This window comes from Acomys minous (genome assembly GCF_964271855.1).
Source record: "Acomys minous genome assembly, chromosome: 5".
NCBI lineage: Eukaryota > Metazoa > Chordata > Mammalia > Rodentia > Muridae > Acomys > Acomys minous.
Window position 1 is genome coordinate 106,334,727 of NC_140494.1, and position 25,057 is coordinate 106,359,783.

Genomic DNA, 25,057 nt, shown 5'->3' on the forward strand with positions numbered 1-25,057 from the left:
AGTGATGTGTGATGGACTCTCAGACCTGGGGTAGCAGGGGCAGACAGGTTCCAGGAGTTACTGCCCAGTCAGCCTAGCTTACTTGGTAAATCCCAGTCCCATGAGAAACTCTGACTTTTATTATCTATCTATCTATCTATCTATCTATCTATCTATCTATCTATCTATCTGTCTAATGTGTATGTGTGTGTGTGCCAGAGCACATTTATGTGCATCATGTACATGCAGGAGCCCATGAGGTCAGAAGAGGGTGTTGGATTTCATGGAACTGAAGTTTCAGATTGTTGTGAGACACGTTGTGGGTGCTGTGAGCTGAACCCAGGTCCTCTGCAAGAGTAGCAAGTGCTCTTAATTACTAAAGCATCTCTCTAGCCCCTGAGAGACCCGGCCTTACACAAAAGGTAGATGGTACCCGAGGAACAGTATCCAATGTTGTATTCTAGCTTCAACATGTGCGTGCGTGCGCGCGCGCACACACATACACACACACACACACACACAATCACACACTCACACTCACTCACATCCAATCCTTGAGACCTGTGGCCCTCTTTTCTTACCCTCAGGACTGTCTCTGGAGTCTTATTTACTTTCTTGCCTAGGCTGTCTCCGAGGGGACGGTACATCCCTTCTCAATTTGTGTGTGACAGCTTTAGCACTCTCCTTTGGTGCTGTTTCAAGAAAAGAGAACAGCTGGTCATTTCTTCCTTGCGCTCCCTGATGCTGATTCCCCAGGCTGGTCCAGCTTTGCAGATGCAAGCCCTGTGAATGCTTCCTAATCTCTGCCTTCTCTAGGAAACAGCATTGGAGGGGGAGACCCCTTGGTGGTGGGAGTTTCTATTAAGGCATCTGTTTCTTAGTCTCAGGCCTGGAGTTGTTTTCTTAGCACTTTGATGGGCTTCTAGCTCCTGCCTGGGGCTGCCCATTTAGGCAGGGCTGGGGGTGAAGGAAGGAACCTAGAGGTGAGGATCTCAAGGGTGGCTGGGTGCCCATTATGTGCCCACATCTGTGCTCAATGCTGGGAGCCTTTTTGCTCCCTTGGACCACACCATCCTCCAACCCCTCCCTTTTCAGCCCTCCTCACTCCCAAAGCTCCCTGGATGGGTGATTGATTAATTGATTTACATATTTATTAAAATGTATTTTAGTAGCGTCTTTGCCTTTGATGCCAAATCTCATTTCCTATTGTGGGGCTGCTGACAGCCGGCATTGTAAATGCAAAGACACTTTACAAAACAATTTAAATAGCAATTGCCACCAGCTTAAAAATGAGCAAAACAGACAAATAAAATACTGATGAGGAAATTGGCAGCTTCAGGACAAGGAGGGCCAGGGGTTTCTAAGCAGCCTGCAGCTCCAGGGGGCTGGGCCAGTAAGGGCTTGTAATCGTCTCTTTGGGATGGCCCAGATTTTAGGTGTGGATAAAGACTAGTTCACAGATGCTTCTCTCAGAGCAGAGAAGGTCACCCTTAGAGATCCTGTCCTTGGGAGCAATCCAAGCCAAGGGGTTAGAGATGAAGAGAGCAGTCAGGGTTTGAACTATTAGATCTCTGCCTGCAGTAGACTGTGTGTGTGTGTGTGTGTGTGTGTGTGTGTGTGTGTGTGTGTGCGCGTGTGCGTGTGTGCGTGTGCGTGTGCGTGTAGGCCAGAGGACAATCTCAGGTGTCATTCCTCAGATAGCATTTGCTTTGTTTTGGAAGATAGAGTCTGTTATTGGCTTGGAACCCATGGATTAGGGGGAACTGTCAGGACAGGGAGCCACGGAGATCTGCTTGTCTCCCTCTGCCACCTCACGTGGCTTTTTAAAAATGTGTGTTATGGGGATTGAACTCGGGTCTTGTGAGCACTTCATCAACTGAAGCATCTCCCTAGGCCCTCTGCCTGCAGTCTAGACATAAGAGCCCCTGTCTGCCTGCTCCGGGGTGTGTTGTTGGGCCCAGGAGGCTGACTTCGAGACCAACAGTAGGGGGAGAAATGTGTTCACAGTAAGTTCTATCTCTGTTCTGGCCCTGATCTGGCCCAGCTGTGAGTCTTGGGCAGGTTTCAGCCTCCCTCCGGGTCTCTGCTTCCTCTGCAGGGTGGACAGTGATGGAAATCCAGGAGCATCATCTTGGGACCGTGGATGTGTGGCATCTGGTCTTGGTTCCCATTTTCTGGCTTTGCGAAGCCCTGAGGGTGATGGTCCCTTTCAGGGTCCCCATTTGTAGAATGGAAACGTGTGACAAACCCCTTTCTTTGCTTCTGTGCTCTTCATCTCTGCTGCTCTGTGATTCCAGCGGCAGCTGATGGAGTTTGGGGAGAAAGGCAAAGGTAAGTAGGGAAGAGCAGGAGTCCAGGACCGGCAGAATTTGGGGCAGGACCTGTTTGCACCAGGAAAGAGTGAAAAGTCCCCAATGGCGAGCTGCATTTGGCTCAGCCTTCTCCACCGACTGTGAACAGTCCGTAGGTCCCGATTCTTTCTCTCTGGCTTTGCTTCGCAGACCGGACTCTGGACCCGCAGCGGACACCCGCACTGGCTGCCTGTGCTCCCTGCAGCCTCCCGGAGACAGCCTTCTCCGTTGCTCTATTTACTTCCCGCAGGGGCTCAGGCGCAGCTATTCTTGCTTCTCCATCTTTCTCCAAACTGCTCAAATGTTCATTTCCAGCCTTGACCTCTTGCTGGACTCTAGTCTCATAAATCCAGCAGCCTGCAGGACATCTCTCCTTAAGTGCCTTGCTGTCGCTGTAAAATGTCTAAAGCCAAATTCAGGGTCTTGTCTCACAAACCAGTGCTGTCTCTTCTCCCCCAGCATGCTTTTATCCTCTGCCCCCTTCTCTCCTGCTCCCTCACTCCTTCTTCCCTCCTTCCCCCTCTCCACCCCCTTCCCTCCCCCCCCACTCTCCCTTCTTCTCTCCTTTCTTCCCTTCCCCCCTCCCCCTCCCTTCTCCCCCTGCCCCCCCCCCCCCCCCGCTTCTTTTCCTCTCAAGTTCGGCCCCACTTTTTGTCTGTCAAAAATGTGTGGAGAAGATGGCTGGGGACAGTTCACAGAGCACTTTTCTAACATGTTCTAACATGCGTGAGGCTCTGGGTTCCGTCCCAGCACAGCATAAACCGGCAGGCATGCTGACATGGCCCTGCAATCCCAGCACTCCTGAGGCTGAGGCAGGAAGATCAGACGTTGAAGCGTATCTCCATTACCTAGTAAGCTCAAAGTCAGCCTGAGCTACGTGACGCCCTGTCTAAAAGTAAAGCAGACAGAAAGACTTGGGTGCGTCAGGGGCAGGGGACTGTAGTAAGTAAGTATTGATAATGTTCTATTAAGTGCTAGAAGATGGTATGTGCGAGGCTCTGGGATTAATGCCCAGCACTGCCAAACCAGACCAAACCAATCAAACAAAACAAAAGGAAAGAGAGGAACCACAAGGATCCAAGCATTAAAAAAAAAAAAAAAAAGATAATTAGACTGAAATGCTAATGAGCCTAATTTGATCAGTACACATGTTGAAATATAGCCCTGCACCCCATCAGCGTGAATGGTTATTACACACGCATATAAAAGTGTGAGTGCACTTAGAGTCAACACAGCACTGTGCTAAATGGAGAGGTCTGGAGAGAATGTAAGCATAAAAGACGGTCTCTGACTGATGGAGGAGAAAGGCCTGTGAGCAGGGAAGCTGACACTGTGGGTGGGGCTGATAAAGGAAGCAGGGATACTGTGGGGCAGGGACAGGGACAGGGGATGAGGAAATCTTCTGGAACTCACTGCCGAGGAGGCCGGGGAGGTGGTTTTGGACAGCAAGTGAAGATGGCTGGGGGGACAAGGCACAGCAGGGACCACAGAGCTGGCACAAAGGCCGTGCAGAGGTGGTTGCTTGCTCTACCCCAAGCACAATAGCAGGTCAGCCAGGCTGAGCCCATGGAAAGGGAAGGGAGGCCCTTCTGGAGAAATGAAGAAAGGTGCCAGATAAGTCCTGAGTAGTTGCACAGGACCTGTAGACATAATGCGTTACATCTGGGCCTTTCCTTGCTCTGAGGTCTGGTCTGGCCACCTCTGCATGAGCCCAGAGATCTTGGCTCACGAGAGAGCGTGGTAGCCGTGGATGGGTTGTTAAGAAGAGGTGGGAACTCCTAGCTGCGTGGCATGAATGCTGTGTAGGGGTGGTATTGGGGCATCTATGAGGAGGACAGCCTCCCTTGAGGGTGCAGACAGGAAGTCTTACTGGACACATGGGGACTCCCATCATGAGCAAGTTACATTTGCCATCTAATGTGTCTGAGCTGTCCAGGTGGGCTCTTACATTAGAGCTCAGTGCTGAGTGATTGGGCCCAGCCAGGTAGGAAACTGAGGCAGTGCCTATTCAGTGAGTGAGTGAGTGAGTGAGTCAGTAGTCAGTCAGTCAGTCAGTCAGTCAGTCAGTCAGTCAGTCAGTCTCTCCTCAATTAATTATTAATGGTGCGAGTTGTTCTGGTACAGTGGGAAATAAATTTGTGCTTGCCATTTGTATTTCCTATCATTATTTACTTTTTGTTTTCTCTGAATATTTAGAAAAGTCTTGTTAAAATGCCAACCTACCTCAGCTTCGTGGAGAGGAGGGGTAAGGATGCATCTTTAAGGGCAGGGGCGCCATGGGGACCAGCAGGGCAGAGGCAGGGGAACCCGGTGGTGGGTTGAGGGGCTCTGAAGAGAGGTGGCTCTTAGAAAGACGGGTGGGTGCTGCTTCTGCAGCTGGTCCCCCCCCGCCCCCCCTGTCCCCCCCCCCCCCGCGAGTCTCTGCCTCCTCCGCTCTTCTGTGTTGGGCCTCTGGGTGGGCGCTTGATTTCTTCACAAGAGTGTTCTTATCTCACAAGGCTGTACCGTGCAGTAGTTAGCGCACAGTTTCCATCCCTGTCACCCCACAGTGGTCTCTTTTGATGAACCAATGACTTGCCCCCTTTCCCCCCTCTGAGATGGAACCTCCTTTGGTTGTGGGATCACAGAGCACAGCAGTCGTGTGTGTTCTTCACTGACCTGGTGCACACTCTAACGTGGCTCCTTAAGGAGTCATTGTCATGGGGAAGAAAAAGAAGCTCAAAGGCTCGGCTCTTTAACTCACATTCCAAGAAGTAGGGAGTTGTGCGGTCCTCACGGCATTCTTGGCCATCCCCTGCCCTACTCTGAAGAGGGATTGGTGTGCGTCCCTGAATGTGAGAAATCAACTAAGTGGCCCCTCCACCCCAGAGTACCAGTCAGACTCAGGGCCACACTGGATGTGTCAGAGTCTCCTAGCCATAGGCCGAAGAAACACCCCCTTTCAACGCTGATCCCCAGACGAGCCCCCCCTTTCAGCTTCACTGAGTGAGCTCTACTCCCTTCCCTGGGAGCGCCATCCCCATGGAAACTGCGCTGGGGACCCAGTGGGGCATGAGAGGGACAAGGAGGGAGGGTAATCACGAATTATTTGTTTGGGGTAAGAAAAAAAAAAGTGAAGAGGGCTAATGGGATAGAAGACTGAGAGGAGGGCATGGAGAGATGGAGGGAGGGAGGAGGTAAGGAAGGGGGAGGGGAGAGAGAGGGAGAGAGAGAGAGAGAGAGAGAGAGAGAGAGAGAGAGAGAGAGAGAGAGAGAGAGTGTTTGAGTCTGAGTCTTTTCTTTGGGGAAAAATGGAAATTTAATCAGATCAGTTTTTATAGTGCAAATAGAAAATCAGTTTTAATAAAGCCAAAAGAAAATGCAAAGCAGCAGCCTGCGTTGGAGACTGTGTTGCACAGGCAACACAGGGGTAGCGAGCCTGGGTGTTTATTGTGTGCAGATGGAGCAAGGAATAGGTCTCCTGGCTGAGTTTCAAATAACCACTGGGTTAGGCTTTGGGGTGGACAGTGGGTCCCTCCTTGCAAACCCTGGGTCCATCTGTCCAGAAATGGGACTCTTTCAAGACCATTAGGAGAAAGAAAGGGGGTAGGGGGGTAAGAGATACCCCTTTCTATGGTGGGGGTGTCCCCTTGTGGTGGCCCCAACCAGTGATGCCCATGGCAGCCTGTCCAAAGACTTCACTGCCTTCTATTGACACACCCCCATTCTCTGGGCTTGATTCTTAATTACAGTTCTGGCCCAGCTCTTGATTTTATTGCTTTCATTTATTATAAAAAAGACCAGTGTCTGTTTTTTGAAACGGCTATCTGGTCAAATCACGGCTGATAAGCAACACTGGGCTGTCTTTTTAAGACGGGTCAAATTTATCACACTTTAAAAAAAAAAAAAAAGCAAGCCTCCTCCGATGGCCTATTAGGAAGTCCTGTCCCCCGCACCACCGCTCCCCCCCCCCCCCACTTCCCAGAGTGACATTTTAGTAAAAAGCTTTATTTTCCCCTCTGCTTTCACAAAGCCATCGCCTTAAAAGAGAGAAGGGAGGAGGAGGGGAGGGCCAGGCGCTGAGTACTTTTGAGGCGGCTTCATAAAATATCTGGAGGGGGCAAGGGCGATAACAGGATCTGTCCTAATGGGGCTGTTAGCTCTGAGAAACGGCAGTGCACGTGTTGTCAGCTGTTAGTTTTGTAATTAGGAGAAAACAGCACTTCACATTTCCGAGACACAGCTATTTGAAGCTCTGAGGAAGATATGGGGGTCTGGGCCAGAGAGATAGGTTGGAAGGAGGCCCCCCTCCCCGGCAAAGAAGGGGGTTGGGTTGGGTTGGGTTGGTAGTCTGTCACCTCTGACGCTCTGAAGCTGGCTGAACAGGAAGTCTGCAGAGTCCCTAGGTGGCTACCCTGGCCTTGCTAAGCACAGGCTACCACCCTGTACTCCAGAAGGGGGACATATCAGACAGTGTACTTATCTGGTTGCTAAGGGTAGGAGGGCAGGGCCCTGGTTACCACTTCCCATGGTCAGAGACATCCATATCGCCTACGAGACAGGGGCTAGAGTGAGGCCATTTTAGGAGCTCAGCTGGAAACAAATATTATTATGGATTGGTGTTTGGGCCTAGGAAAACAGAGAGGTTCTGGAGAAAAAGTTTGGCCATTGTTCCTCTGAGTGAGTTGTGCAAGGTACGGTATCAGTCTAAGGCAGTGGTTCTCAACCTCCTAGTGCTGTGGCCCTTTAATGCGCCTCCTCATGTTGTGGTGGCCCCCTCAACCATAAAATTATCGTTGTAGCTACTTCATAACTGTAATTTTCCTACTGCCACGAACTGTAAGGTAAATATCTGATATGCAACCCCACAGGGGTCATGATCCACAGGTTGGAAATTCAGTTTTGTGACCTTTGTGTTTAACCCTGACTCTTTGCGCTCTCTTCCTCCACTTCCTCCTCTACTGCTTTCCTCTACTTCGGTCCACACAGGAAGGCCCCAGCTGTTAAGAAGCAACCCTCCTTCTAGTCATCCCACTGAGATCAGGGCTTCAGAGGAGTGTCAGAAACATCGGCAGCTTCCTGCTTTGCTTCTGTCCCCCGGGGAGGATGGATACCCTGAGCCTCCCAGCTCTCCAGAGCTCCTCCTTTACTGGATGGTGAGAGAACATCCCACTGACAAGCAGTGGCGCACTTGGAACCTGGCTCCCATAGGCGTCCAAAGGAAGTGCTGCTGGGGGCTGGGTGTGGTGGCACACACCTTTAATCCTGGGACTCAGGAGGCAGAGGCAAGCGGATCATTGTGAGTTCGAGGCCAGCCTGGTCTACAAAGCGAGTCTAGGACAGCCAAGGCTTACACGGAGACCCTGTCTCAGGAAAAAAAAAGTGCTGCTAGGGATGTAGCTCAGTTCATGGGGTACTTATCTGGCATGTATAGGGCTCCATTTTCTAGCACTGCCAACCTATGGAGTAGTAGTGTGGCAGGAGAGTGACACAGGAGGATCAGAAACTTAAAGTCAGCTTGAGGCCAGGGTTAAGGTAGACTACATGAAAGAAAGCGGAGAGAATAGGGAGGAGGGAGCACAGGAAGGAGGGAGAGAGGGAGGGATGGGGGGGAGGGGAGAGAGGGGGAGGGGGAAGAGGGCTGGAGGGAGGGTGGAAACATAGTTACCACAGGCCTTGAGGAGCCTAGGCTTTGGAGGCAGAAAAGGCTGTATTTGAAAGCAGCACTGACACCAGCTGGAGGATTGCAGGAAAATCACTTGGTTTCTCTGAGTCTCCCTCTTTTAAAAAATTATATATATATATATACATATCACTTGTAAAGTGATACTGCCATTTCTGGAGCGTTAGAGGATGAGTGGAGAGTTTATGTCACAGAACTACCGACCTATTAAATGCTGTACTCCTCAGGGTCAAAGGTGTGGGCTGGGTAGGGCAGCCTGTGTCACAGTAGAGTCAGGACTGAAATCTTGGGACCTTCAGGCCAGTGTGGTTATCACTGGACCTTCGGACTTCCCCTGCCATTTTGGACAGGTCATTGGTATTTCTCTCAGACTCCTATTTTTAGTGGGTTCCAATGTGTTCCAGTTCTGGTCACGTGATTCTTATTCTAGCTCTTTTTTGGACTCTTGGCCTATAAGAGGAAAACCTTTCACATGGCCAGAGGTATTTTATGCTTCTCTGAAGATACCCTGGCTGTCGACAAGACAACTTTGAAAACAGGCCTTGGGGAGTACAAGCCTCAACTTAAATGACAAGTGCAGCTAAGTGACTTAACCCTGGTCTGCTAAGGACTAGTCCCCCCCCCCCCCCCCGCAGGATGTGAGACTCTTAGTTTTAACATTGGAAGAGTCTTGGGTAAACTCGCCAGAAAGAGCTTTAGTTCAGGAAGATTGTTAATACCAGCTGAGCCCCACTTTTCAGGTCAAGGGTCAGGGGCAGCCATGGAGACACATGAAGTGCCCTGGAGGACTCCCAAAGAGGGCAGAGGGCAGCTCTGGTTTGGTGATGGTGTTGAAGTAACTTGGAAAGCTTCTCAGGGGAGATGGTAGCATTGAGGTGAGTACTTTATGGATGACTAGATGCTCACAAGGCAGATTGTGGAGGAAGAGCTGGAGGTGATACATGAGGCTTGGAGGGGCGGAAAGGGCGTGGTTAAGCTTGGAAGCAAAGTGGTGTGACCTGGGGATGGGAGGTCAGGAGGCCAAAGGACACTGGTCCTGTCCTTGTAACACAGGGCAGTGATGGAGCAGCTATGGGATACAACTTAGAAGGAAAGCATCAGGGCCAGAGAAAGATTGGAATGTCTTCCCCATCTAAGGATGGAGTCATAATTTCCACAGTGCCCAGGTTGCGTCTCAGCCTTCCAAGACCAACGAGAGTATAACATGACTGTTCCATGCCAGGGATACTGGGCTCCATAGCATGGCTGGGTGCCTGGCCCATGGCTAGAGGCCAGTGGCCCAGAGCCAGGGAAACCAGCTGGTAACGGGATAGAGTTGTCCTGGCCTTGGCCAGGCAGAGTGGTGAGTTCTGACTCAGACAGTGGTCCCCAAAGGACCTGTAAGGACCCATCCTCTCCAGTGAATTGAGCTAAGTGACCCTGTCAAGGCTAGTTCCACCTCCATCTGGTCCTGTAGTTGGAGGGCTTGGGGAGATTGACAAGCCAGCTGTGGACAATAGTGAGCCTGTGAGAGTTGGCTACTATTCATGAATGAAACTAGGACGAGGCAGGTAATCCAGTCAAGCCATGAATGGTTCAAGGCAAAGCTGGCCTAAACTCCTGTGGGAGAAAAGGCATAGTCTTTAAACCAACTAGTCAACTACAAAGACTTGACCAGAGGCTTCCTGGCAGTCTTCTCAGAAGGAATTCCCAGATATTGGATGCCTCAGGGATTAGCCCCTCTCTCCTAGCCTCAGCCCTTGTCTTTTTTTTTTTTTTTCTTCTCTTTATGGTGTAATGCACGTGGACTTAAGGAATTTGTTGGTGTCAGCAGTCCCCCAAGCTTTTGTTGTTGTTGTTGTTTTTGTTTTTCTTTCTCTTGACCTTCCATTATTTGCCAATGTATATATTTCAGGAGATCCAAGGATAGCAGTGAATTCACAAAGCTACTGGGTGAGTGTGTGTGTTGTATGTACACATATTGGTGTGCTTATACTTGTGTATGCATGTATGTGTGTGTGTGTGTGAGGTGGGGGCAGAGGTCAATGTTGGGTGCCTTCCTCCGTTACTCTCCACCTTTTTAAAGGCAGGTGATGGGCATCCAAACTCAGGTCTCCATGCTTGTATGGTGGGTACTCTGCCTACTGAGTTGGCTCCTGGGCATTCAGACTGGGGTTTTTAAACAAAGAGGTAAAACGAGGATAGTGATGATGATGTGATACCTCAGACAGGGGCTCAGAGCTCAAAGTCGCAGCAGTGGTCTGTCCTGGCTGGCTTAGTCCCCTGAGTCTCAGGCTCCTTGCTGTGAAGGGGAACATTGTCGCTGGACCTTTTAATATTCTGTACACTTAGTAGGTCATCCCAATAGGCTGTGTATTCTGTACACTTAGTAGGTCATCCCAAGAGGCTGTTTATCTTTGAGGGAAAAGGTTTCTTGTTTTTCTTCTTCTTCTTCTTCCTCCGGTCTTTCTATCCCCAGGGTCTGGTATAAAGTAGAGACTCAATAAATGTTAGTCAAATGAATGAATAAACGTTTGAATAACAAAAATACCTGCTCTACAGACCTCTCAGGATTATTGGAAGGATCAAATGAGATAATGCACATGAAAGCACTTTGTAAATTGCAGAGCACTATACAAATGCAAATCACTCCCAGCTTTGGTGGAAATTATTATTCAAATTATTATTATTATTTTCACAGTAAAGGAGGAGAGGAGGGAGAGGGCATGGCACCCCGGTGTAGGGTGCCCGAAGCTCAGGCTGCAGCCTTGGCAGTGATGGCATTCTGCAGTCTACCAGAGAACCCGTTTCCATCTCCCTCTGCAGGCTGCTGGGTTAGGCAGCTCAGCTGCAGCTGCTTAGGGTTGGACAGTAGTTGCCATTGGAATTCTGCCCAGCGCTGGGGATGGCACACGGTCCCCTGAACAAAATGGATTAAATGCTGGGCCGTAAATGAAAAGGTTTTGTTTTTTGAATTGTCTGGTTCTTCTTCTTTTTTTTTTTTTTTTAATTATTATTAAGTTAGGGAAAGTGGCAAGTTAGAAATGGGATGGTGGGAGAGGGAAGAAAGGAAAGGAGGGAGGGAGGGAAGGGGAGAGAGGTGAGAAGGAAGCGACTAGAGGGAGGGGTGAGAAAGATAAGTGAGGGAGGGAAGAGAGGAAGATGAGGGCGGAGGAAGAGAGGGAGGGACGCTCGGGGGGAGGGCAGAGAGGGGGGAAATGGGAAGGAGGGAGGGGAGGAGAGGGGGGAGGGAGGGAGGGAGGGAGGGAGAGAGAGAGAGAGAGAGCACCAGAGTGAGCAGATCCCTCCTGCAATCACACTCCCAGCGCTATTTTCCTCCCTCTTCAACCTCTGGCCTGCAAGAGGGAGCAGGAGCCTGCTGGACAGCCAGGAGACACTAGCAGAGGCGTGATTGATAATTGGCGACTGTAATTCTATAATTCATCTCTGCATCGCAGTGAAATTAAAAGAGTTTAGGTTCCTAAGCATAATGATCATCAATTAAACGCCGGGGAGATTTAGTGTCCTCATTTGAATTTTGTTTTATTTATTTAAATGTCTCTTTTGCCTGGTGTGGGGGGGAGGGGAGGGGAGCAGCGCAGGGTGAGGGAGTGGAGTGAAGGCTAGCCCCCAGGCAGCTTGGAGCAGCTGGGTCGCATGGGCTGTCCGGGGGTGGCGCAGGGCAGCGGGCTTTCTGAGACAGAAGATCCATCATCTTGGGCCTAATCAGTTAATACTGATAAACTGCCAGCAATAACTGCCAATTGCGCCGTTTGGAGCTGCGGGTTCATTCATTTAAGGAGTGCGGCGCCACATCGGGGAAGTGTTCTTGTCTCCGGGAGGGAGATGATGCATTTGGTGGAGGCAAAGGGGCCACTACCAGCCCCCGGGCGGTGAGGGAAAACCAGACTCTTCTTAGCTTGAGAACAGCCCAATCCGGGGGCAGTCTTATGAATCTGGCCTGTGCCTGGTCTTTGGGCTCAGGTTGGTACAGAGGTGCTGGGCACTTGGGTTTGAAGGTGGTCTTTTTTTTTTTTTTTTTGGTGAGGGGTACACATTTCCCAGCCCAAACTCACACACACCTGTAAAACAAAGCTTCAGGAATCAGACTACTTACTACCTCCTCAGCTGTGTGACTCAGTTTCCCCTCCAGGTTGAGAAGGGATTCTACAAAATGGCCAGAGGAGTTCTTTGTAGCTCAGTGGCTTGATTGCAGCTGTCCCTGGCCTCTGGCCTGGAGATAGGATGTGTAGCCCACCTTCTGCCCTCCTTGTCCACCTCAGTTATAGCCCGGGTGCTGTGATCACTACCTCTGTCTCTTGGAGTCCCTTAACCCTCCCCACATGGCTGCCCATTTTTCTGGGTTGGTTATCTCTACAGTTTCCCAGCATTCCCTGATTCTGACTTCTCACTTGCAATCAAGAAACTAAAAATAGAGCTTAAAGGAAGCTCTCGAAGGGAGGTAGCTTGGGGTGGGCAGAGGCCAGGAAAGCGCTCTGTTCCCCATGGGAATGAGGCCTCATCAGCTGAGGATGGGGAGGGGGAGATCCAGTCCAGCCACTGACAGAGGTGGAGGCCGGGTGACAGAGCCTTCCTGGTCAGCAAGATCAAGGGCCGAGGCTGAGAAGGCAGGCAGCCCTGGAGGGAGGGCTAGGAAGCAGCCTGGGAGGCAGCAGCTCTCCGGGTATTCCGGGTCCTTGTGCACGAATCCTATTGCTTCCCTGGCACATGGGACCCTCTCCTTAGAGCTGAGTGAGGGCTGAAATCCTGGGGACCAAGGTCCACACAGCCTGGGCAGAGGGGCCTTGTGTTCTAATTCGTCTGCCAGGAGAGGGCACCCTATTCTAATTTTCACAAAGGCATGTTCCATGCACAGGGAAGCATCCTGGCGAACGCTCCTATAGTTATCCTATTGTGCTGGTTAGACAAACACGACCCACACCCCCCTAATCAGAGACCTCTCTTAGAGACATAGACTATAAAGGAGTGGGTGCGATGTGATAAGGAGGGGTGACTCAGAGGCCTGGGCTCTCAGACTCATAGGCACTGGGGCCTAGCATTAGGGGTTGGCCCACTGTCCGAGAGCAGAGGAGGGCTCTCAGACTCATAATCTCAAATCCCCAGTCCACCTCCCTGACCTGAGAAGAGCACCCTGGCAATCTGAACAGTGTCTGAGCTCGTGCGAGTAACTGCTGGTATCAGGAGTGCACGCTTGACTCTGGAGCGTGGAACGCTGAGTTCTAGATACGCTACGCCCTAGGGCACACTGCTGATTTGTTGTCTGAGCCTCAGTTTCTTTCTCCTGTCTAACCATAGGCTTATATTGCACAAGTGCTCTTGAGTTGGGTGCATTGGGGTTAGAACTTTCATGTCTCCCTCACAGACAGTGGCAGTGGCGGGGCCTTTACCTTCTGAGGGACAGTGCAGATGGAAAGTTATCACCACTCTTGTGTGGTACTGTCTCAGAAGCCACGTGTTTACATGGGGCTATCTTCAGCACCCATGATGCTTTGCCTCCTGGGGGAGGAAGGGGAAACCTGATACCGGAATCACAGGATTTGTCAGGTTTTGTACCAGTGATTGAAATAAAGATAATGTTTTTCCATCTCCATCTTTTGAACTCATTTCAGTTTCTTTACCAAGCAGATTTCTATCATGGGGATTCAGTCCTCAAACATGTGGTGATGTCTCCAGGGAGAGAGGGCCATGAAGGAGCTGAGCCCTGGTGGGGTGGCCACGGTGCACCCCACTTAGCTTTCCTTAGTTTTGTCCAAGAGGTTGGCTGTATTGTACTTAGCATAAGCACCTTTCATTTTCCACCTTGAGAAGATTGAAGGCCTTTGGGAGAACCGGGCCACTATGAACATGACTCCAGCTCTCCAAGAAGGCTTACCTCATGTCCTCATCTTTTTCCATCTCGAGCCAGGCCATCTGCTCAGGACTGGTGCGAGGTCAAGGGCTGCTCTGTACTCCTCAGGATAGCTCTGTCCCTGTGTTTGAGATGAGTTTAGAGGAGGGCAGAACTCTATAATTTTCTGTGTGGAATCCACAAAAGATACAAGCCCAAGTGGGCATGCAGCCCAACAAAGGCTTTTTAAAAAATTACCATGCGCTGTCCTTTCCTCTGATTACAAAAGCAATACATATTCATGGTAAAAATTTTGGAAAATACAGAAAAGCACAAAGGAAAAAAATTCATTCATATTCTATGTTCCAGAAGCAACTATTATTAACATTTATGGTGTTCACCTTGCCCTTCCCTTTAACGGTCTCTGTATCTCGGTCTTTTAACAAGAACCCCCTGAAGCAATGCTATTCAGTCACCTACTTGGTAACAGCGTATCAAGAGCAGTTCCACATACAGCAAAAGCCATTTGATGAGTGTGGCCAGGTGTCTGGTCAGGGAAATGGCACAGGGCAGGGGGCAGGCACAGGACAGCAGGATTGTCAAAGGGATCTCAATGCCGACAGAGCTGACGCTCTGGTTTCCAGACCATCAAATCCATCAGCTGGAAGGGCAGCCCTCTAGGCAGGCAGCATGAAACCCAGTGACCTGTGGATGGAGGAGAGTTGAGCTAGCCATAGCATGGGGGGCTGGGTTACTTACTGGCCTTTATCCTCCTCCACAGATTTGTGTCCTGGCCACAGCAAGCTAGCAGGAGGTGGGTAGGACATGAGGTGATAACCACTGCTGGGGTCTAAGAAAATAATACTGAAAGCTGGGTATGCTAGCCTGGGAGACTGGGGCAGGAAGAGTTTTGAGTCTAAGGCTGTCCTGGGTTATGTGTAACAAAGCCACACTTCAGAAAATGAAATCAAACCAAACCCAAAACATCCAATAATGATAAGACAAAAAGAAAGCACTCTATACACTATAAGGACAGCTAAAAATGTGAAGGTTTGTTTCACCAGCACTTCGGGTAAGGACGGGTGCTGAAAACACGTCCAATGGCACAGGCTGAATACCATAACAGATGTAGTATTTTGAATCAGAATGACCCTCATAGGTTCATATGTTTGAACACTTGGTCTCCAGTTGGTGGAACTGTCTGGGAAGGATTAGGAGGTGTGGCCTTGTTAGAGGAGGTTATGTCATTAGGGGCAAAGTTTGAGGTTTCAAAAGACTCATATAAGTTTAAGATAGCTCTGTCTCCTATTTGTGGTTGGATATGTGAGCTCTCAGTTTTTCCTTCCTTTGCTCTGCCATCATAGATCATTTGGAGCCATAAGTCCAATGAACTGATTTTTTTAATAAGTTGCCTTGGCTGCAGTGTTTTGTCGCAGCAACAGAAAAATAACTAATACACAAGGACACCTTGGGGTCCTTGTATATTATAGAGCTTCAGTTTTGCTGAGCAGGGCATACAGGTCTGGGACCCTCAGCAACTCAAAACCCTGAACAAAGAACCATGGGACATTGGTCTTCCAAGTTCAGGAATCCCCGCCCATCTTCTCAGCTTACCGCATTCACCTTCTTCTAAGCATTCTGATTGGGCCAGCTGATTTCTGATGAGCCTATCTCTAGGTGACTATACTTTTTCTGTCTTCCACAGAGGATGGAGGGAAGAAAGGAGAGAGAAGGGAGAGAGAGAGAGACAGAGAGAAAGACAGAGAGAGACAGAGACAGAGAGAGGAGAGGGGAGGAGAGGGGAAGGGGAGTAAAGAGTTGGCAAAGATGTAATTATAACCTTTGTGTCCCATTGGTAGGGATGCAGAATGGTTAAGGCCCTATGTAGAAAAGAACACCACTCTTTAAAAACTGAAAAAAATCAGAATCACCATTTTTTTTTTTTTGGCAATTCTCTTTCTAGGGACATTTTAATAAGGATTGAAAACAGGGTTTTGAAAAGATACTTACACATTTAACTTACAGCAGTGGCGTAAGCTGCTTGCATAAGCAAGGCATGGGAGCAACCCTTACATCCACAGACAGATGAATGGGAAACCAGAAGGTGCTCCAAACATAAGGAGAAATCTGACTCAGCCCTGAGGAAGAGAAGACCGCCACATGCTACAAGGTAAGCCTTGACCATGTTATCATAAATGAAGTAAGCCACTTGCAAGAAGACAAATCTCTTACATGAGCCTACTAGCTGTTTATTGTTGTTGTTGCTGCGGTGACAAGGTATGCGGTGTAGCTGATTTGGGTTCACAGTTTCAGAGGGTTCCTTCCCTAGTTCCTGGCTCCATTCATTCTGGGCCTGTGATGGGGAAGAGCATCTTGAGGAAGGGAGTCTGCGGAAGAGGAGCCATCCAGATGTTTACCTCATGATGGGAAACATGGGGGTGGAAGAAGAAGGAGGGAGGGCTAGAAAAAGGATAAATAGAAAGAGGTCAAAGGCAAACAATCTTTCTTAAAGGCTCACCTCCATGTCCAGTGACCTGCTGCTTCCTGCAGCTAGGTTCCACCTGCAGAAATTTCCAGAACTTTCCCCTATATTACTACCAGTTGGGGAGCGCATGGGTCTTTGGGGGGACATTTCATGTTGAAATCACAGCAATGGGGGAATTTGGAGTGAGACCGAAGGCAGAATGGGGGTGCCTGGAGAGTGGGGAGAGGGGAATGAAGACTTGTTCAACAGACACTGGGCCTCAGATTTCAATTCTGGGCATGTTGTTGTATGACAAGCATGTATGTAATTCAGTTGAGTTGTACACTTAAACATGTTTAGGATGAGAAATTTATGTTAGGTTTTTTTTTTTTAAACTACAGTTTAAAAAACCTAAACAAAACCAAACAAAAAAAACCCTGATGTTGTCCTTGCCTTCTCTGGCCAGCCCAGCATGGAAAGCACACCTTCTTTTCAGAACTCCATAAAGTGATTACTCTTTCGGCACCTAGGCACACACCAACTGGTTTCTTCTTTGTGTAATATTTGAGCTTCCTATTTGACAAGCTGTTTGAAGGCAGCGATAAAATCTTTCTGTCTTTATTCTCCCGCCCCCCTCCCCCTCCCCCCTGCCATGGCACCCCACACTGTCTCAATTCTAATAACAGTTCAATTAATATCTGCTGACTGGATGTGCACTGCCCTGGATGTGTTTTGGTCTTTGAGCTGGCGGGTGATAGATGGAAGAGAGGGCGAACACTACGAGGGGGATGAGAGGATCGTGCCTGGCTGCAAGTTTATTTTCCACTCCTTGCCTGTGAATTGTCTAGGCAGCTACATCCCCCTGTGGTCAAACTTACACGTACTCACATTATTTTTTCTGGTCCATAGATGGGGCGTGGTGCAGTGAGACCTAGAGTTAGGTTTGTTGTAAGAAAATGACGTTGAGGACACTGCAAAGTTTTGAGGCTGGCGAATGTTGGCAGACATTAACCTGCCCCGCCTGAGACATGTGCCTATGCTGACAGACAGCTCTATAACTCTCCTCAGCCATCCAGACCAGCGTCTTACAGATCTTCCTCTGGAAGCCGTCCTCCTGACCTCTCAACTGCCCCCACCCCCACCCCCCGCGCCCCTCCTACCTCCGTGTAAACTTCTTCTCTGCTGAAATGGGGAACATTCTCTTGTCACTTTATCCCTTGTGCGCTTTTAAAAATTGGACTTTAACAGAATAAAGATCCCTCAACGTAAGGTAATTGTAATTTTCCTCTTTGTAGGGTGGTTCCTCTGTTAAATTAATTGTCTGGTTCTCTTGAAAAGCAATCTTTTCCCCCAGTTCATGTTCCGTTTTTGACCTAACATGGCCATTCTTGGCCTTTTGAATGGGATTTGCTTCTGGCCGGGAATTACATTTCCATAGCAACGCTGGCAGCCATCTTAAAAGTACTCCTCCCCTCTGCCTCCCCAGCCCGATCTGAACGGCCTGCCATCCCTCTCACACAGACAGGTGGCTTGCCCAGGCGGGTGTAAGCCATATATGTATTTATTCTCCTTTAGACAGGGTAGACAACAGTAACGGCAAGTCAACCAGTGACAAGATGAACAAAACCACACAAAGGAGGAAGGCTGCGCTCAGTTCTGGGGTCCCTGGGCTACTGTTTACTTTTTAGCTTCACAGCATTTTTGTTTTTGTTTTGTTTTGTTTTGTTTTTTTACAAAACTTGGGTTAGAGGTTTTCATCTCATGTCTGAATCACCCCAGCCTTTTTCTGTAAGCAGGGCACCCTACTAAGCTAGAAGCAAGAAAAGAGCCTGCGTCTTAGCTTTGGGGAATCTCTGGGTTTCAAGTTTGTTATTTATGGCTGTTTTTAAGCAGACAATAAGAAAGTGTGAAGTTTTAAAAATTTAAAACCATACCCTTCAGCCCCCTATCAGTGACTCTGAAGGATCTTTGTTGTGCACGGAATTAAGTTCAAAAGCAAACCTACAGCAGCCAAGGCCTTCAACCCGCCGGCTTCTGCCTGTCTTCCCTCTCTCACGCTTCTTTCCCTTCCTCTGCCATCCTTCCAAAGAGGGGGCAAGCTGTCATCTGACATCTAAAACTCCCATTTCTGTGTGCCCGAACCTTGGGCCTGCTGCACCTTCCCTCTACCCACCTGCTAAAGTTTTTCTCCCTCCTCAAGGTGGGTTTAATCAACTCGAGGGCAGTGAACAAAACCGCAGAAGAATTCATAGCCATCTGTGGGGTGGCAAGTAGGCCCGGGGCCACTGGGGGGAAAGCCCTCCAGGCCAGACTTCCTATATTCTTCTGTATTGTACATTTGTCTCCGTGAGCTGTCCAGCTGGGGCCATTTTCTGGGAGTGCCATGCTATGAGGAGGTTGGAGGCTTTGCTTTAAGGCCCAGCTGTCTCTTCTACAAGTTTCTCCTTACACGCCAGCCAGCAGGTTTGAGCTCCCAGCGAGGCACCTTGTGCAGCCCTCCAGAGCCCTCTGTGTGTCTCTCAGTGTCTTCCGTTTTATTGTTTCTGTTTTCTCTTCTTTATTCTGACTGTTTTTTCCTAAGCAGGCTCCCCCACCCCCACCCTGTCCCAACCCCTTCCCTGGACTGACCAGAGCTTTAGCAATTTTGTTTGTGTGTCGTTACACCAAACAGACTAGAACCACCTTTTCTTGTGTGAAACTGGGTCACCTTTAAAGGCTTGTGGATTGGGATTCTGAGCGTGGATTGTCTTCCGAGAGGAATTCCCTTGGCGCACTGTTCTTATTCTACTGACCCTGCCACTCTACAGACTGCTTCTGGAATTTCTTTCCTGGAAGTGTTTTCAGAAGATCTATGAGCTGAAGAATAAAATGAATCTCTTTTCCTTAGACTCAAACAACGTGCACTTAATTCTCATTTTGTTGTCATTGTTAGTCAACAAATATTTATTGAGCTCCGGGCACAAGGTTGTTTTCTTAAAAATTTAATATAAACTACTTGTCTACCTTATTGGCAAGCTTTGGCTCTAAGTGAGTTTGGTCTTTTTCCAGAAATCAAATCTACTCTCAGAACATTAAAGATTTACTATCTCGGAGCAGATTCACAAAAAGGAAAACAAAGAAGGCAAAACTGCAGAAAGTGATGCAGAACGGTGACAATGGTGACAATGGCCACAGTATGGGGATGAGGGACTTCCTGAAGTCTATGCTGCAGGGGACCACAAGCCTTTGGATGGTGGATGCTGGGATAGTGTATTAGTTATATCTCTCATCACTGTGACCAAATACCTAATGAAAGCATTTGTCTTTTTTTTTTAAAAGATTTATTTATTTATTTTTTACATATACAGTGCTCTGCTTGCGTGTACCCCTGCACACCAGAAGAAGTCACCAGATCTCATTATAGATGGTTTTGAGCCACCATGTGGTTGCTGGGAATTGAACTCAGGATCTTTGGAAGAACAGACAGTGCTCTACCTCTGAGCCATCTCTCCAGCCCTAAAAGCATTTGTCTTAATGGAAGAAGGGTTTATTTTGGCTCGTGGTTTGAAGAGATACAGTCCCTCATGGTGGTAAAGGCACGGCAGTGGGAGCATTAGGCAGCTGGTCCCACTGTGTGCAGCCACAAACAGATGAATGCTGATGCTCAACTCACTTCCTCCTTCTATCTTTTTACACACTCCAGGACCCCATTCCACAGGATGGGGCCACCAACATCCGGCGTAAGTCTTTCCCCTTCAGTTAAACTTCTCTGGAAACACCCTCACAGATCCACCCAGGAATGTACCTCCTGGGTGACTCTAAACTCCATTGTCAGAGATTAACCAGCAGAAGGATGTTTATTAAGACTCATTCTCCCTGGCTTAAATTGCCATTTGCACAGGGGGTGTCATTCAAAGGACTGTGGGGTGTTAAGTGTGACCTGTATCTTTCAAGAGCTTCTGTCTAAAAAAAAAAAAAAAAAAAAAAAAAAAAAAAAAAAAAAAAGGAACCTTCTCTAGGATTCTATTGACACTCAAGAACACTTCTGACCCCATGAGTCAGTATAGTGTAGGCTTAAGGTCATGCTATTTGAATGCCACAGCATTCATCTGAGTCCTGGTTTTGTTGCTTGGCTGGGCTGTCTTGGGGTTTACTTTGCTCCCCTGCTTCCTGGAATGCTGCTGTGTTCTTTGCAGAGCTTATGGAGAGGTGGCCACTGACTCTGGCACACACCTATTCTGATGTTTCCACAAACGTTCTGTATTATTATCATTTCCCAAGTGAATAGGAGTGGCAGGGCAATAACTTTTCTGTCGTCAAGCTTTTGGAGACTGAGATTATAGACCAGTGTTTAAGATGCTCTGATTCCTCCAAAGGGAACAGTAAAGCTGGCTGGTGACATGTCAGGGCTGCATCTCAGGAAGGATGTTCTCCGAGGGTGCTTTATCCAGCAGGGTGTGTGAGTGAACAAGACGAGGGAAGCCTAGCTTGGCAGAATGCACCGCTGTGATTTCGATCTTAAATGTCTCCTAAAGGCTCATGCGTTCAAAGCTGGGTCATAGCCTGTGTCGCTGTTGAAAGGTGGTGGCACCTTGAGGAAGTGGAGCCCGGTGGGAAGCCCTAGTTAGGTCACCGAGGGCATCCCTTGAAGGGGACGTTGAGGTCCTGGCTCCTCTATCTTTGCATCCCAGCTGCCGTGAGGTGAGCAGCTCGCTCTAGCACGTGCTCCCAACACAAAATTCTATTTTGCCACAGGCCTCACATCAACAGAGTTTGACTATGAACTGAGACCTCGGAAACAGTGAAGCAAAACAAATCTTTCCTCTTTATATATCAGCTCACTTGGGTGTTTTGTCACAGCAACCACAAGCCTCTTAACACACACCGAAGCCGTCCCTCATTGCTTCTAACAGAGCTGCCGTATGAAAGACAGTTGGTCCCTTCTCCTCAGCTTTGGCCTCTGCTTGCAAGCACAGCCAATTAGGCGTGATACTCCTTCCCTGGCCACTGACGTCTGTCTCTTGCTGGTCTGTACTCAGTGCGTCTGGAAAGCTTCCCAGAAGAACACAATTAGGGCTGGCAGACAGGTCAGCCGTCGTCAGCTGTCAGGCACAAATCAACTCAACCTTAAGAGGCAGGCACTCTACTGGGCCTCGCCTTTACGGCTGAGGAAGTAAAGGCCCTGGGAGGTGAGAAAGCTGACTAGCGTTATGTGGCTGCTTAGTGGCGAATGGCTTGCATTGCGGAAGCTGAAGACCATGGCTGCAGGCTCCCCAGGCCTGGCTTCCTCTCAGCTTAAGAGTTTACAGATCAAGAGTGACACACACCTATAACCCCAGCACTCGGGAGTAAGACAGAATGATCTCGAGATCATGATTCTGAGGCCGGGATTGGCCACATAGTGAGACCATTCCTAGAAGAAAAAAAAAAAAAGAAATAAAAAAAGAATTTACAGATTAATCCAAATGAATTCATTACTTAATCACATTTACTCTTGTCCTCCTCCTAATGCCTGGGTTCCAGGAGGCCAACAATTTTGACTTTTTAAAAAATTATTATTAACCACTGAATCACAAGTAAGTAGAACAGTGGGGGCACACAGAAATGCATAATAAATATTTATTAAATAAATTAAATATCGATGTATTTTTAAAAAAGATTGTCTTCTGTTTCTTTCTGGGAGCCTCTCACACACACTGCTTTTCAGAAGTTTTGGTTTGTGAGTTGTTGGGTCTTCCCACAATCCTATGCTGCCTCTGCGTTTCTATCACTGTCCCTACGCTTTCCCAGAGGAGAGCATAGTCCTAGTCCGAAGACTGTGTTTGTGGATATTTTTCCTAGAGACAATTACAGTCCTTGGCCATCAATTGCTTCTAAGCTTCTTGTGGTAAACTAGACCTTCAGATGTGATCTTGTGGTATGCGTTGCAAGTCTGTTGCAGGATATTTGATCCCATTGTGAACCCAGAGACTGTGAACTGTAAAAACCTGTTTCTAATTGTGGTGTGGCTCAGTCTTCGATCCTAGAGCCTTCTGTTTAATGTAAACAAGTACATGTGGTATGGCTCAGCACACCTTTAATCCAAGAGCTTTCTGTAAACAGGATTAAATAAAGTTAACTCTAGTTCAAGAGGCAGAGCAAGCAACCAGATTCACAGGAAGTGAACATGGGAAAAAAAAGATAGGTAGAAGTCTAGAGGACAGAGAGATACACAGGAAGTAGAAAGAAAGAAGGGACATTTTGTTGAAGGGTATTTAAGACAGACGGCATGGAAAAAGAGAAAGGGCCTTTCCCTTCTGGCACATGAGCTGAGTAGGAAGAAGGGCTTTTTCCTTCTGGGATGTCAGTTGAGTAGAAAGGTCAGCTGGGTACTTTCTCTGCCTTTCTGAACTAGCAGGTTTTCAACCCAGCATCTGGCTCCTGAGTCTTTATCGGTAAAAATCAAACATTTGGGATTTTCTCTTTGTAACAACACAAGTCTTTAAGTTGAATGCCTGTTGGGAAAGCCTGCTGCTTTTTGCCCCAGTCTCTCACCCTCCCCATTCTACCTGAGGGGCATCCCCAGTTAAGCAGTTGAGGAGTTGGAAGCTCCAAGTGGGCAGGGACTTGTCTTCAGTCATGTAGCAGACAGAGGCTGAATTAAGTTCTAATCTGCTTCCCAGTCCTGTGTGCTTCCTTGGGTTCCCTTGCAGGAATGCCCTGTTTGGCTAAGAATACAAACTGATGTGGTGAGTCTGGGGTGAAGGGGCAGAGGAGATGAGCTGAAGGGTGACAGGTACCTCTCTCTTTGTTCTGTTCTCAAAAAACCATGGTGCTCATTGGCGACCCCTTCAAATGATGGTGTTTTCAGCAAATGAGAGGGGAGCAGGTCTCTCCTTTTCCCACCCCCATTGTAATTAGTTGTCAAAAAGTTTTAGATAGAAGGGGGAATGCTCAGGCCCTGATGAGATGATACAGCAAAGATTTCATTTCATCTTGAATTTGACATTAAACTTTAATAGTCTCAAGGACAAGAAGCCAGAAGATATCAGATGTAATGCGATAAAGCAAAGTTTCTCTGACAGCAAATTTGATCACAAATGGGCTCCAAGATTGCTTCTTTGATATAAATGAAACATAATTCATCTTCCAGAGCCCCGAATGGGCTTTCAGAGTGGGGACAAAGCTGGCATCTCTCTCGCCTGGTGCTGACAAGTGGCAGCCCAGGAAGGAGGTATGGGCTTGGTGGGACCCTGCTGGGGTAACAGCCGCTGTGTCTGTCTGGGAGGAGATGGGATGAGCAGACACAGGAGGCAGAGAACATCTGGGACTGCAGCCTGTAGCCAGGAGACCCCCGACTACTGCGAGTCAAGTCCAGCGTGGTGCTAAGGTAGGGGTGGTGTGAGAGCACTGGTCTTCCAGACTCGATTAGCTCTCTGTGCGTTTATTAATCTCATAAATGCCTTTGGGATGCCTTGGGGATTTTCTTTCCTAGAAGTTACCTGGGGCTGAGGTCAAGGCCTCTGTCATTGTTTTAGCCTCCTGATACCCAGTCTGTCCCCAGCTCTTGTTCCTCCAACTCTTTCTGCTTCTCCTCAGGTCCCATACCTGTAAATACCCTAGGACAGCTGTCACAAGCCCTTCTGTGACCTGATCGTCTCTAGCCCTGCCCTTTCACATGTTCTCCAAGTACTCCCATTATGGACTCAGTGGCGGGAAGTACAGAACACATCTCCTTGGGGTTTCCTTCTTTCCCCTTGGCTAGCCACTACCTACGCCACTCCAGCCTCAAAGGCCATGGCTTCTGAGAAGCCTCCCCCCTCCCCTGCTCTGCTAGAAGACAGCCGCCCTCTGCATTCCCGGATCGGCGGTGACTCAGAGTCTGTCTGCCTATCTTATTGCTGTCCCTGTTTGTGTCTTGCATCTCATTTCCCAGGCAATGTCTAGTGATCTTTGTCTCTCCCCTGGGCATGTAACGCCTGGCTTAGAGCAGGTACCCAGAAAGGGTGGACTAGACAGAGTCGAATCTTGGCCCAATGTTCCACCTCCTGGCGTGGAGCCTCTCAATTTAGAAGATGAAGTGTCACTAGGACTTAGAGGATTCATATGTATGTATTTTGCCTCTCCATTCCATAGACCAACTAACTATACCAAATACTAGAGAAACGCTCACACTGAAGAACTGTGTTCAAATTCTCCTGAACTTGAGTTTGGAATTGAAAAGCTGAAACCAGTGTTGAAACAGACCTGGTGGTATCTTCTCTTTCCTCCCCCCCACCCCCAGAGAACAGAAGGGTAGTTTGAGTTCACACATACCTGAAGACAGCCTGAACACCTGATGGGAGAAAGGGTCGGTCATTGCTCAAGATGTCAGTTGGGAGCCGTGTCGAGTGGAACATGTGTAGGAGACGGGCTGAGTCTGAGCTGCAAGGAAGAATCAGGGAAGGGAAGCAAAGTCAGGCAAACCGATACAAGAAGCTGAGACTGGGAGCCCTGACTCATGTAAAATATAGCTCTATTTTTCTGTCTATTTACTGATGATGGTGGGTTGTACCTAGAGCCCTGTGTGTATGCTATGCAAGTGCTCTACCACTGAGCTATCTCCCAGACCTTGAGCTTTTTGAGATAGAATATTGCTATATAGCTTACGCTGGCCTTGAACTTGCTACAAAGCTCAGGCTGGTCTTGTGTTAGGTGTGTGCCATTGTGCCTGGTACCTGAAATATCGATTTACTGCATGCATTCATAAACAAATTGTGAGACATGTGTGTCTGTGAGTATAGGCAATATTATTCAGCCAATCAAAGGAAGGAAGA

General features: G+C 48.5%; 1 long non-coding RNA gene across 1 annotated transcript in view; it reads left to right on the top strand.

Annotated features, from left to right (window-relative positions):
* LOC311597974 overlaps positions 1 to 24,629 on the top strand; it is a 163,662-nt gene extending 139,033 nt beyond the window's left edge. Inside the window, exons 2-3 of the long non-coding RNA XR_014779415.1 lie at positions 15,783 to 15,989; positions 24,526 to 24,629. This is a non-coding gene — a long non-coding RNA (uncharacterized lncRNA). The remainder of the gene's footprint in view (positions 1 to 15,782; positions 15,990 to 24,525) is intronic.
* Positions 24,630 to 25,057: the final 428 nt, after the last annotated feature.